This window comes from Portunus trituberculatus, chromosome 14, assembly GCF_017591435.1.
Source record: "Portunus trituberculatus isolate SZX2019 chromosome 14, ASM1759143v1, whole genome shotgun sequence".
In the NCBI taxonomy this organism is placed as follows: Eukaryota; Metazoa; Arthropoda; class Malacostraca; order Decapoda; family Portunidae; genus Portunus; species Portunus trituberculatus.
Window position 1 is genome coordinate 6270283 of NC_059268.1, and position 13901 is coordinate 6284183.

General features: G+C 42.7%; 1 protein-coding gene across 1 annotated transcript in view; it reads left to right on the forward strand.

Annotated features, from left to right (window-relative positions):
- The first annotated feature begins 412 nt into the window (after window positions 1-412).
- Window positions 413-13901, forward strand: part of LOC123503870 — a 45155-nt gene continuing 31666 nt past the window's right edge. The window contains exon 1 of the mRNA XM_045254009.1: window positions 413-758. The gene's annotated coding sequence lies outside the window, so the exon portion shown is untranslated. The remainder of the gene's footprint in view (window positions 759-13901) is intronic.

Consider the following 13901-nt stretch of genomic DNA (forward strand, 5'->3'; position numbering starts at 1 on the left):
TCGAGACTCTTGATGCGGGTCGTTACGGGGCCGATGCTCAGTTGGAATATGTAAACCCGGTGATGGTCGCCGGCCAGGTGTGTCTTGCTGTCCTCTACTTGGGTCAGACGGGGGCGGGGCAGGGCGGCCCCGAGTCACCACCCCGCCACCTGCATCAGGGTGGGCGGTCCTCCCAACACGCCCTCTCCCCGTTCCCCGGCCACCGCCCGCGACTCTCTAAATCACAGCCTCCATTTTAAAGCGTGTTCGTTTTAAAGTTAACCCGTTCAGTGGGTGCCTCTGGAAGGGGGTGCCAATGGCTCCACCCACTTGCCGCGCCAGCCAATCCTCAGTGAGATTTAAACCGGTAAAAAACGCGGGTGGGCTCGACCTGCAGGAAAGAGACGCTTTGATTGGCTGTTCGCCGACGCCATCGCGCACGCGCCAGTCTTCGATGACTGAAGAACGCGCGCGGCGGCCACTTGCGTGAAATTGAATTTTGTAGCGTGAGTGGATGCGAGTGAGGAGTCAGTTGTTGTGTGCAGTGAGTGGCGGCGGAGGTGCGTGGCTCCACCGGATCAAGTCAGCTCCCGTGGCCACACACACTGAGGCCATCCATCGATCCAGCCACTCGTGCGAGGTCCACTAGCCGCCGCCGCTAGATGGTGCCACTCATCGCCGCGACCAACTTTCACAGCAGTCAGTAGCAGTAGAGACTTTATCGCTGTGGGCCATACGCCCTCTCCTGCCCGCCCGCGGCCACACATGTTCCTCGAAACGTGAGTACCATGAGCCTTCCGTCCTGTCAAAGCTCTGCCATCATCGGCGGAAACTGTTACTCCTTGAATGAGTGTTGTGTGTGTATTAGTTTACGAGTGTTGCATGGCATGTCGTGGCCCCTAGCTTGGGAAGGCCCATAGCTGGATCTATGGTGGCAACAGTTCTCTTCCATTCGTCAGCAGTTTATTTTACCCTGGTCTTGTTATGGCACTCTAATCCAGTAGTTCTGAAGACCTGTCAAGTGCACGACGAGAAAAATAAGGTTGTCGTTCCTGCAAAGCAGCGATATAAGACACCGTAGGACAATGTATGGGGGATGAGGGTAAATATGGTGGCTGTGGATCATTGGAAGAACAAACGAAGGATGGCCTGGACAGCGGGGGGGCGGTGGTGGCAGCGGCACTCGGCACCAGGCTGCATGTCAGAGAAGGCACCAAGGAGCGAGGCAGCGACAAGCACAGGACAGGATGCAGCTGCAAAACTTTATTTCCTTAGAACCAAGGAATCGTCGTACGTTTGGTAGATTGGAGTCGGCTGCCAGCCAATACTCTCTCTCTCTCTCTCTCTCTCTCTCTCTCTCTCTCTCTAACCATATGTAAAGTGTGTAAAGAAAACAAGAAAAATCATAAAAATCTACGGTCGTTCTCCTTAGATTCTTGTCTCGTGCCTCGTGAAGCAACAACCTGCAAAAAGTTCCTTCGTGCTCTTGGGAAGGTTCACATTTGAATGTCATGTGTGCATTATCAATTAACGCTGGAGGTTTAATTTCCCTCATTCAGCCTCCCCTCCAAAGTAAGCCTTGGTTGGATGCATGAATACTAATTGAGCCACATACGTAAGAGTACTTGACGGATTATCTGAAAACTAAAACATCAAACACACACACGCACTCACACACACACACACACACACACACACACACACACACACACACACACACACACACACACACACACACACACACACAAACACAAGCAGACAAACGGAATGAATTATTTTTCTACTATTTTCATGTACGACATATGCATTGATTCCCCACTGCATTATTTTCGTGTGTGTGTGTGTGTGTGTGTGTGTGTGTGTGTGTGTGTGTGTGTGTGTGTGTGTGTGTGTGTGTGTGTGTGCTAAAGCCAGGAGAGCTGTTTTTTTTTTCTTTTTTTTACATACAGAAAATACAATGTAAAGGAGAGTGATGGATCAGGCGGGATGAAACAAGTGTTGGAGCGAGCGCAGGTGTCGCCTCCCGGTAGGCAAATTCATGCTCTGAATAATGATAAAAGAAGTGCACAGATGTGTTTCATATGTTAGCTGAACATAAACCCTGCAAACCAATCTAAGAGTGAAAAATTAATCATGTAACTTTACAGAGGAATCATACTATATAAACGTAATTACAGACAATGATACAACTTGAAGGAAAGTAAATGTCACGGGAGGGCTAAAGAATAAAGTTATGAAGAGCATTTCAAACTTTAGTCATCACCCGCATGGACGGTGCACCTGCAGGGCCCAGGTGTGCACGATTGTTATTGAGGACAACACACGCTTCCTGATAAAAAAAATTCGGAGTTTGTAATTTTTCACCGTCAGTTGCACCTGCGTAACCCCATCTTTCCTGCCGCGCCCCAAGCTTTCACTTGTACGTACACTCGCTCCCTCCAGACGGCCGTCAGTCACAAGTCGCGCACACCAACGCACCACTCAACACTCACCAAGTACCAAAGCTTCCCCTAAACACATATAACCATGAACACGTGGGAATAGTGTCCTTAACCTCTTCAGGACTGAGACGCATTTCTACCTTGAGTTTTGGGAACGATTAGACAATTTTATTTACATTATGAAGGTCAGAAGATTCTTTATTATTTTAGTCCCGCTATAAGTTTCGGAAGCTGCATAAAATCGCCAAATAATAACAAAATGAGTATGAAAACGCGTCTTGGTACTGAAGGGGTTAACGTTATATTCGCGAGAGAACCGAAGCCAACACCTCGACCACGCAACCTCGGCACGCACACCATGAATCTCCTCCTCACTTCCCTTCCACCGTAAATTCGACACACAAGTACACAGTGAGCTACAGACACCTCTGCTTTGCTACGCAAACCTGTACTCACCCATAATCAAGCCCACACCTGCTGTATACACTCAATCACGCGTAGGTAACACAACAGACCCATGCACGCCTGTTTACAAAGCTCTGAAAAATATCACATGAACTATTCTATTCGCCTGACCTCACCCGACCCAGGTTTCATATATAAGAAAGACTATTTTTCGTATGGATCCCGGACACGACCAGGTCATCTAGTCAGTCTCCGCGCGCTAGACCATAGGACGGCTCGCGGCTGGGCCCCGACACACCTGGTCCACCGACACTCACCTGGAAGCGGGCTGATTACGGGCGTCACCTGTTGCTATACACCCTCTCCGCCAGCGTTCACCCACCTGAACATTGTTTAATATTCAGCTGCGTAAAAGTTTTCATAATTTTTCATTATTCGCTATTCTGATGTGGTGATGTTCTTCCTTTGTCTAGTTGACAGTGCGAAAAATGTATTCTGTGATGTATGAATACAAGTCTATTGGTACACTTGATTATTTTTTCTATTCATATAATTTATCTAGAGAACTGGAAACACAATATATAAACCGCTAAACCGAATGTGTCTTTCCATAAAGCTAAAAAGACATTCGTTTCTCTTAAATTAATGACAAATACTAATTTCACACACTTTCAGCACAGTTACTCTCAATAATCCAAACATAACTTTCCAACTAACTATCTCCACCTCAAGAAGAAAAAGGGATTATTTCAGCGACAGCAAGCTCTGGAAGGAGTTAAAAATAAAGATGAAAGGAAGCGAAAGAGATAAAAAAGAGAGAAAAAAGTCGTGGTCAAGTTGCGGCCGTTTTCGTGTCAGTAGCGGGACGGGACGGGACGGGACGAGACGAGGCGGGGCAGGCTTGATGGTGGACGGGGCTTGGTAGGGTGTGGGTTAGAAGGGGCGCGGCGGCTAGGTGGTGGACTGGTGGTGGCCTCGATAAATGTATAGTCAAAGTTTAAGAATAGAAATAATGTACTACTGCCATCTATCAGACGCACTGCGAAACTTCTTTTTTTATTTTATTTTCTACGTCTTTTGTCAATTGCTTGTATGGACATAGAAAAAAAAAAAAAAGGTAGGAGAAGAATATATAGTTAATTTTGTCTCCTATAAGCACAATAGCTATTTGAGGAGATCATAATGAAAAACAAGTGAGTAAGCAAAGTTGTAAGCGATCATTTGTTGATGAATGAAAAGGTTAAAGTTTCCGCAATGAATTTTCATCGCAGGCAAAAGACGAGAGCGAAAAATAGAAGGCAAGAAGGAAAAAAAGAAAGGAAGAAGGGCGGAAGGAAGAAAGGAACGAGTAGCGGTTCACTTTAAAAGGTATTCATTATAACTTTGATACTGGAAAAAAAAGAAGAAAAGGCGAGGAGAGGAATGAAAGGAGAATATTTGAACAACAACGCTGTGGCGAACAAAAAGAAAAAAAAAAAAGGAATAGTGAAATATACACTATACTTATGTAGATGGAAATAAAAGCATGAAATAGGTAAAGAAACCAGCAGGTAATTAAACGACGAAAGAAAAAGTTGAAACGAAATGTAAAAGGAAAAAAAAATAGATATGGAAAAAGCAAAGAAATAGGAATAAATTGAAAAAAAACATCAGATAAATTTTCAGTGCACAAAAATGCGATAAAAACTTAACTAAAAAGAAAAAAAGCTCGAGAGAGAGAGAGAGAGAGAGAGAGAGAGAGAGAGAGAGAGAGAGAGAGAGAGAGAGAGAGAGAGAGAGAGAGAGTGTCGGGAGAAGAGGAGACAGAGAGACAGAAAACAGCGACAACTAACAATTTCTCTGGAACTGAAATACGAAATGAAACAACAGTGAACCATTGATCTGTGAGTCACCTGTCAGCCGTGAGTGAGTGCGTGAGTCAGCACGGGCGGGAGGAAGAGAGATAGGGACTGGGAGAGAGAGGGAGAGGGTGAGGAGAGCGAGGAGGGTGAATCACAAAGCTGACGTAAGGCGCCCCATACGAGGGTTAGATGGGGTGTCAGTGAGGGAAATATTGGGGAAGGCTGGACGGAGTGACAAGAAGTGATGGGGGTGATGGGAAGTGTGAAGTGTGAGGAACTGGGAGAAAAGTAATAAGGAAATATCGATAAGTAGGGTTTTTATAAGAAGGAGTTGAGAAATGAAATAATTGGGGAGAATATAATAATAGTAGTGGTGAGGAGTGGAAAGAAAGTGTGACAAGGAAAAGCTGAGTTAGAAGTAAGAAGGAGGAGTCGAGAAATGGAGTAACTGGGAATGGCGGAGTGAAATAACCAGCGGAAGTAGATTATATTAATGGAGTGGAGCTGCTCGCCAAAAGCAACATCACTACAAGCCATCGCCACATTGAACATATCATGCTTCGTATCATACTCCTCGCTACACACATACCAGCTTACCTAACCTGATCTACCTTCAATTCATCCCAAGTGCAGTTCGTCTGGCCTGTCTTCATGCATCGCGACACTTATCTCTTTTACGGGAAAACTCTAAAATTCTTCACTAGTCTTCTTTTTCTTTTATCTCTTTGACTGAAGTCCTCGCCTGCATCTGTGTTTCCACCTCCCCGTGACTTGTAGCGCCTCATGAGGAGCACCAAAGCACCTCAGAAAGTAAATGAGTTAATCGGATTGCTAACTTCTCTGTCTCCCGGGGCGGCAACCAAGCAACTTTTATCCTGTTTTTAATCTCTTTTTCTCCATTGGTCTAATTTTTCACTCTCACAGTAAAAAGGATTAGAAAACACGAACTACAGCCTCTACCGTCACATCTTCATATCTATTTTTTTCTATCTATTTTTACACTGCATTATAAACTACAACCACCACGACTACCTTTACCTTAGTCACCAAACACCACTATCACATTAACACCACACTATACACACTACAACCATTCCTATCTTCCTCTAATGCTTTTAAAAACTTATTCAGTACCTCACCCAATCCTACCACTTGCCACACTAAACCGCCTCAACCCACCTGAAACCTTCGCTATCCCGCCTCACCAGTACACCATACAGTAGCGCTGCCTCCTTCACCTCCTCGCCTCCGTCCCCATCCTTCCCGCCGCTACACGATGGTGGTGGTCAGGGAACTCTAGTGATATACAATCCCTCGCTAATTGGCCAGAAAAAGGAAAGAATATTATGAGTGATTTTTATTTTCTTTCTTCTCTCCCTTTTTCTCTCTTTCACATCTCGCTCTTCCTTATCCATGCGGGTTAGTTCTACTTTGTACGTGTGTGTGTGTGTGTGTGTGTGTGTGTGTGTGTGTGTGTGTGTGTGTGTGTGTGTGTGTGTGTGTGTGTGTATTTGTCCTCTCTTCCTTGATTTATGTGATGTTGTAAAATAAAAATACGAGATAGTCTATATATGCAGTGCCGATCAACGCTACCGCCGTTCAACACCTGTATTCACCGCTCGCTGGCCACTCACCCTTACCAAGCTGATGTCCGCCGCTCGCTCGCACACACCCGCTATCCATCAACGTAGTTTTTCAATTCTTTAACTTCTTCAATAGTGAGACGCTTATTTACCATGAGTTTTGGATATGATTGAACGATTTTATTTACATTACGAAGGGTCTATGGAGGTCAGAGGATTACTGGCCAGTCTTCATTATTTTTAATCCCCATATAAGTATTTGAAGCTGTATAAAATCGCCAAATAGTAAGCAGAATGAATATGAAAACGCGTCATGGTACTGAAGGAGTTAAATTCTCAGTTTGTATAGTCTGGTGTAAGTTTAGATAATGATTTTGAAACAGAACAGGTGCTTTGAGTGTTTGGTTAAGCTTTTCAGTATTCGTGATTTCTAACCCTTTGATTGTTACAGCTTCTCAGTTTGGTAGTATGACGTAAGTGCAGAAAATGATTTTGAAAGACAACACTCACAATAGGAGGTGGCGTTATTATAATAGAGATTTTCAGTGCTTGGAGTTGATTTTTTGATGAGTAAATCTGCCTATACAGGTGCTGAAAGAAAATTAAAATAAGGAAGCTGCAAATAGCCAAGCATCTTGAAAATGACGAAACCTAAACTTCTTTCATCATCCTTGAATTTATAAAACCTCCTCTTGCAAGCATCTAATCTCTATGCACTTATCAATTTGGTGATTTTATTCCTTCCTTTAGAATTTAATTTATAAGCTATTTCTTTTTTGCTTTCTCATTTAATATCACCAAATAATACTGCGCAGTTCTCGCTTGTGCGCATCATAGACTATATATAGAGCTGGACATCCTTGAGTTAAAACTTATCTACCGCAGTTTGTTCTAAGTCACCATTCACACTCACAACCACTCACTGCCATCCATCAATAATCTCACCATCTCATAAAAGAAATCAACAGCGCACACCAGTCACAACCTTCTCTCGAGACACCCTTTTAAAAACCACCCACAAAATTACCCAACCCTTCCTTGACACATTTTGAGCACTTGAATCCTTAAATAACAACCTTTCAGAGCTTTACGTCACATTACCCTCACATAAGCGACCACCGACACGGATACATAACACACATAACCAACATCATGTCAAGCCACTCCCTCCCTCCCGCCATTCCTCCATCTTTCCCTCCCTTCACCAACAAGAGGGGAGGGCTTGGGAGTGAGAGAGTGAGAGAGAGGGAGAGGGAGGACCTTTAAATCATAATCAAGAGCATCTTACTCCAGCCATACGCTCCCTCTCCACGCCCGACACCGCCCACCCCTTTGACGCACGCCCCGTCGCGGTGTTCCCCCTTTCATCACCCTCGCTAGTCTTTTCACCCAAGCGGCCGCGACCCTCCCCGCCCCGCTGCGCTATTAGCATCCTCACTACCGCCACCGCCGCCACCCTCTTTTTTCACCTTTTTTTTATCCTCTTGAACCTTTCCTTTTTTCTACCTTAATACCACGAGACAGGTGCCGTCCCATCCGTGTGTGTGTGTGCGTGTGTGTGTGTGTATGAGTTCGGGCGCTGTGAAGTATAATGCGTGAGGGTGGTTTGACTGGTAAAGGCTCCAGCAGAAGTGATATGACTCTTTCACTGATAGGTACTTTTCACCGTCACGACTTACGGCTTTTCAGACCGTCTTAAATCATTGTCAACCCCTGAAATACCATGACACGTTTTCATATTCATTTTGTTTACTATTTAGTGATTTTATACAGCTTGAATAACTTATGTGGGGATTAAAATAGTAAAGACTCTGGGCAGTAATCTTCTGACCTCCATAGACTCTTCCTAATGTAAGCAAAAATCGGATAATTATACTCAAAATTCATGGTAAAAATGTGTCCCAATACTGAGGAGGATATCTATAGAATAAGAAAATAATAACCAATTCTTTTTTTGTCACTTTTTCCTTTTCTGTGTCCGTGCAAACAATTATTATAGAGCTCTGAATGTTCATAAAGCGAACCATGGCAGGAAAAAGTCATAAAAGGTGTCTTAAATTATTTAGCATTACGTATGACAGTAATGCGCTGTGCTGTGTTGTGCTGCGTTGTTTGCTGCTCAACTCTGTCACAATAAAGTGTATCTTGTGATAGTAGTTAAGACATTCGTAACTGTGAAGATTTCTTCTCTTTAATTCTCTCTCTCTCTCTCTCTCTCTCTCTCTACTACCTTAAGTTCACAAGACAGTGTTAAATAAAAAAAAACACACTTCGTAATTTGAATAATGTTATTAAAGTAATCCCCTTTTTTTTTTTCGTTTGCCAGCTTTTGTTACTGTTACAAAAAAATTATATGCAGTAAAACTTTAAATTTTTGATATTTTTTTATCCTCTTTGGAAACGAACACCTTTATTGTGCTTTTTCTTCCCTTTCCGTTAGCAGATACTCTCTTATATGGAAGAAAATATAAACAGAGAAGGAGAGAGAGAGAAAAAAAAAAGACAACCTAGTGCTGTATACTCTAAACTCTAAAAGGCACCGCACAGCATCGCATTGTGTTTAATCCATGGGCAAAACTGGCCAGGGACATTATTGAGTTACAAGGACACGGCGCCAAAAGAAACCTTAAAAATCTACAAAGTGCCAAGCGTCCCTCTAAACTCGCGGGAACTTGGCGGGACTCCTGCACTACTTAAATCAGTTTTTTCTCTCTCACGTGTGCTCGGCTTAGTTCGGCTCTCCTTTTACTACACTGCCCAGAATAACTCATCAACACACACACACACACACACACACACACACACACATACACATATGCACTAAAATGCACGAAAAAATGGTATACAAGAGAGAGAGAGAGAGAGAGAGAGAGAGAGAGAGAGAGAGAGAGAGAGAGAGAGAGAGTGTTCTTCCTGTATACAAACTGAAGCTTTCCTGTCTGTTACTTACTAATCCCTGAGTTACTACTGAAGCGGAAGACAGAGGATGCCGAAAAGATTCATCTCTCTCTTCCTCTTTCTGTCCTCCCCGTCCTTCCTTCCTCCCTTCCTTCTGTACTGGACAACGCGGCATCCCCAGGTTTGACAATATGAAGAAAAGAAGAACAAAAGAGAACACAGAACCACAAACAAAATGCAATCAATTATCTTTTTGTCACGTATTTTGAGTGCCAATAAGTTGTTAGAAAAAAAAAAAAAGGAATAGAAAGTGTGATACTGAATAAGAAAAATATAACTTAAAACAGTAAGGAAATAAACAAAAAACTTTAGTGAAAATTCTCTCTCTCTCTCTCTCTCTCTCTCTCTCTCTCTCTCTCTCTCTCTCGTGAAAGCGACGAAGACTAGAGGCCGGAAAAGGTAGAGATTGAGCGAATACATCCTAATTCCCAGGAAGAGAGAGAGAGAGAGAGAGAGAGAGTACTTCTGCCGATATTCTCTCTCTCTCTCTCTCTCTCTCTCTCTCTCTCCACCATCTCACACAATATCAATTTATCCCTCTCGCTCCAATGGCCGGGAAGTAAAATCCAGTTCACTGAGTCAAGCGTTTAACAATAGATAGGTGGCGGTGGTGGTGGTAGTGGTGGTGGTGGTGGTGGTGGTGGTGGTGGGTTATGGTGGTAAAGTCTATTATTTAATTCTATTTTCTCTTTTCTCCTTATATTTCCTGGGCAGTGTTCGGTGTATCTTCTCTCTATAAAATACTGCCTTTAACTAGTGTAGGATATGTAATGGTGGTTATACAAGTGACTTACACAATAACAACAGCCATTACTACTAGTACTTCTATATACTTCTACCATTACTACTACTACTACTACTACTTCTACTACTACTGCTGCTACTACTACTACTATTACTTCTACTACTTCTACTACTACTACTACGAGTACCACTACTATTACCACCACCACTACTACTACTACTACTACTACTACTACTACTACTATTACTTGTACTATTGTATTCTTGCTTCCGTGTTAAAAGATACGTACTGTAATTCCCTGGCAAGCCAAGTACAGACTTTCAAGTAAATGAATTAACTGAAAGGCTCGCCAGGGGAAACTATAAATGACGCTATTTTAGTCAAGAAACAAGTTAGAACACGCGGTAATGGTTACTAGCTGTACAACAAATCTTGAGGTCTGGCTTCTGGTTTTCTCAATGTGTGATATCTTGGAATTATATTCACACATGTGCTTCATCTAGTTAATGGAACTGTCAAGTAATTCAATAGCTCTGTTGTAGTGGAATAAGTTCAGTAAAGGGCTTGGGGATCAACTCTCACTGAAGAGACTTGGTGAACGTTAAAGATGTCATGGAGGATGTGGCCAGAGAGAGATGAGTGATTTGGCAGCACGTGAGTGGTTGTTGAGAGGCGTCGCGGAGGGTGCCTCAGGCGTTTCACTTTGCGTGACAGACGGCGGCACCCAGGCAGGCAATGCGCATCACCGGCTTGCATGCATACCTCTTGCAAGGTTTATTGAACTTTTAGGGATGAAGTAAGCTGAATTTTATGAAACCAGCAGTGAGTAAGATTTCCAATAGATATTTCTTTACTGGTTTGCGCATAGTGGTAGATACATTGTTTCTTATATAAATTAGAACCTAACTTGTCAGTACATCAAGAAAACATGAACAACATCATAATGTACACCACCAGCACCACAGCCACTAGTACCACCCCCACCAGCACCTCCACCAGCACCACCATATCTACACACTAGGGTACATGTTTGTCTTGCTATAATGCAAAAGGTATTTTTTTCATTGAACTTAAAATATGGTGATTATCTATGTGATGTACTGATTCTCTCTCTCTCTCTCTCTCTCTCTCTCTGAAACCTCCATGCACGGACTGAACTCTGGTTGTTAGCACGTACAATCGTCAGCATGCCACGACAAGCATCTTTGAAGTCCGAACCATATTTTACGCCGCCTGTGTTCACTTAGTACTTAATTCGTTAAGTCCTCAGTTAGCCTTGTTGTGGTGCACTCTACCTACATGTATATTGATCATTATTATTGTTTAGAAGGGGCATATAACGGTTGTCCAGTGCAGTGATGCCGTATTCTACAAAATTTACCTTTCCGCTATTATGGAAACTGCCTTCACTTATTATTTCACGGATCTATTCAGTAATTTCTATTCGATTCTACTCAACTTCATGTTCACTCCAGTTTAAAACAACAATACAAGAAGAAAACTGTACACGGTGTCGAACAGTTCTCTCTCTCTCTCTCTCTCTCTCTCTCTCTCTCTCTCTCTCTCTCTCTCTCTCTCTCTCTCTCTCTCTCTCTCTCTTTCTCTCTCTCGGTGCTGCAAGACGAGACGGAGAACATCAATACTTTTGGCGACTTGGTTAGTTATGTAAATGTATTTCTTCTTCAGTGTCATGCACGTTGTTCTCACCCACACACGCAACACCGCCTGACACGCTTCCCTACATGTACACGCGCACCGGGCGCAGCAATGCCTCAAACATGTACCAAAGAAACCGAGTCTTGAATGATGCAGGAAGACTTATTGGGAGGAGGACCGCACCTTTGAGGGATGTCTCGTGCATACTCACATTAATTACTTAGCAGAAATCATCGATTTGGAATCCACTTTGTACTTCTTCAAGTCAGGCACCGAGAATTAGAGAATTATATCACCTCAGGAGCAGTGCGAAACACATAGAGAGAGGATTTAAACTGTGTTAACATCAACGTATAATTACGTAGTCACCGTCAGTTGGTAATGCGTGATGTGATAGAAACTAAGGATTATTATACCAGTCGCCACATCCAGGAAGGCAAGAGTTAAGTCACAATTCCTTAAAGAAATCGTGTTTGATTCATTTTTTCCCTGATGAATTTAAACATCTTTTCTTTTTTTTCAGTTTTATTGCTTGCTTGCTTTTCGCTAACTTTCCACATCACGAAGCCTTTACTAACTGAAATGTAATCTAAAAGCTTTAATCCTTTGCGGCTGTACAGTGTGGTTGAGGAAGGGCGGATCCTCAACGTCCTAAGCCAAGCACGTTTCATAACCGAGAAGAATGAAACCCATTTTTTTATACCTACCACCCATGCTTCTGTTTTTCGTATCGTAACGCTCCCACCAAGAATGCTATGAAATATTCCTAAATGAGCGTGAAGCATGAGTAAGCGGCGGCATGTTTGATTCAGGATAAGTTATGATTTTTTCTTTTCTTTAAATTTGTGTGCAACAGTTTACTATTCTTTGTGTCGAGACTTCTTAACTCGGTGTCCATGAAACCGGTCAATGATTTGGTTTCCGAGAAGGAGCCTGCGAGTGTTAAAAGTCACAACTACTCGCTATTAGTGCAGGAGACAAAAACAAGCCACCATACAGCAGGAAATCAGTTCATCACCAAGTCACATCGCGTCACTCAGCCAGTTTCATAGTTTTCTATTTATTTGGGAGCTTACCAATGTGGGAATCGTTAAGGTTAGATAGCTTACAAAACGAAAGTGAGATTGACCGTTTTACCTTTACAGTTTCCTTTTTCTGGTATGTTTTCAAACTAAAGGCAGCGGTCAAAGTTCATTATTGTGGAACCTGATCACGGCTGAAGAAATTTTGTTAGTTAGCCACCAAAAGAAATAAGGTGACTGTAGAACTGGTCCACTTCCTAACGGCTTCCTTGTGTCAAAAAACACGTGGCTCGTTGACATTGGAAAGGTGAGAAAGATGTACATGATCCAGGTGAGCTGGTTAACATGGAGGTTCTCACATCACTTTGTACCTTGTTCACTACACGTCGACGAAGACACACACACACACACACACACACACACACACACACACACACCGAGCAAATTACATGATGTTGTGTTAAGTGGGATGGATTATGGGAGGCATTAGCAGGTGATCCGATTAACTTTCAATACAATAAACATGCAGACTCACTTTTAAGTAAACTTCATTCTTTATAATTCTTTAGATATTTTGTGTTAGGTTGTCATAAATATTTGTGTAGCATGAAAATAATAAAAAAAATAAGCTACTTTCCCTCTTTCCTTCCATGCAAACAGTCTTTACAGCGCCAGGAAGGTTAGGGAAGGACAACTATACCAGAGAAAGGGTTTAGACATAATCAAACAATGTGACTGTAAAGAACATGATCCGCTTGCCTGCAAACCTTCTGACACATGACGCTCAACACACGAATGCAAACTAGTGAAGGTAAACACACTGATAGGATGGTAAGGTGTCATAAACGCGCAAGAAATGAGAAGATAAAGAGGTGAGTTGATGGATGTATACATAAACAGGAATAGGTAGAAAGAACATGACCGTCACCACTACCACTATATATAAATCTATACAGCATCAACTTCTCTCCCTTCAGAAGTCTCCAGGTGAACTGAACACAAACTAAATAGACAGACTCAGGGAAACACACTCGCACAGACAAAAGTATGCAAACAAAACATGACCCACGCTACAGCTACATATTCCTACACTATCAACCCTTCTCTCTACGGAAAAATGGACTACGATAAGAAACCCAAAAGAAACTACCTACGTATATGCACACTGGCACACACACACACACACACACACACACACACACACACATTTCATAACGCGTTTTCTTCACGGGGGGTTCAAGAGATGGGAGTGAAACCGGATTTAGACGGAT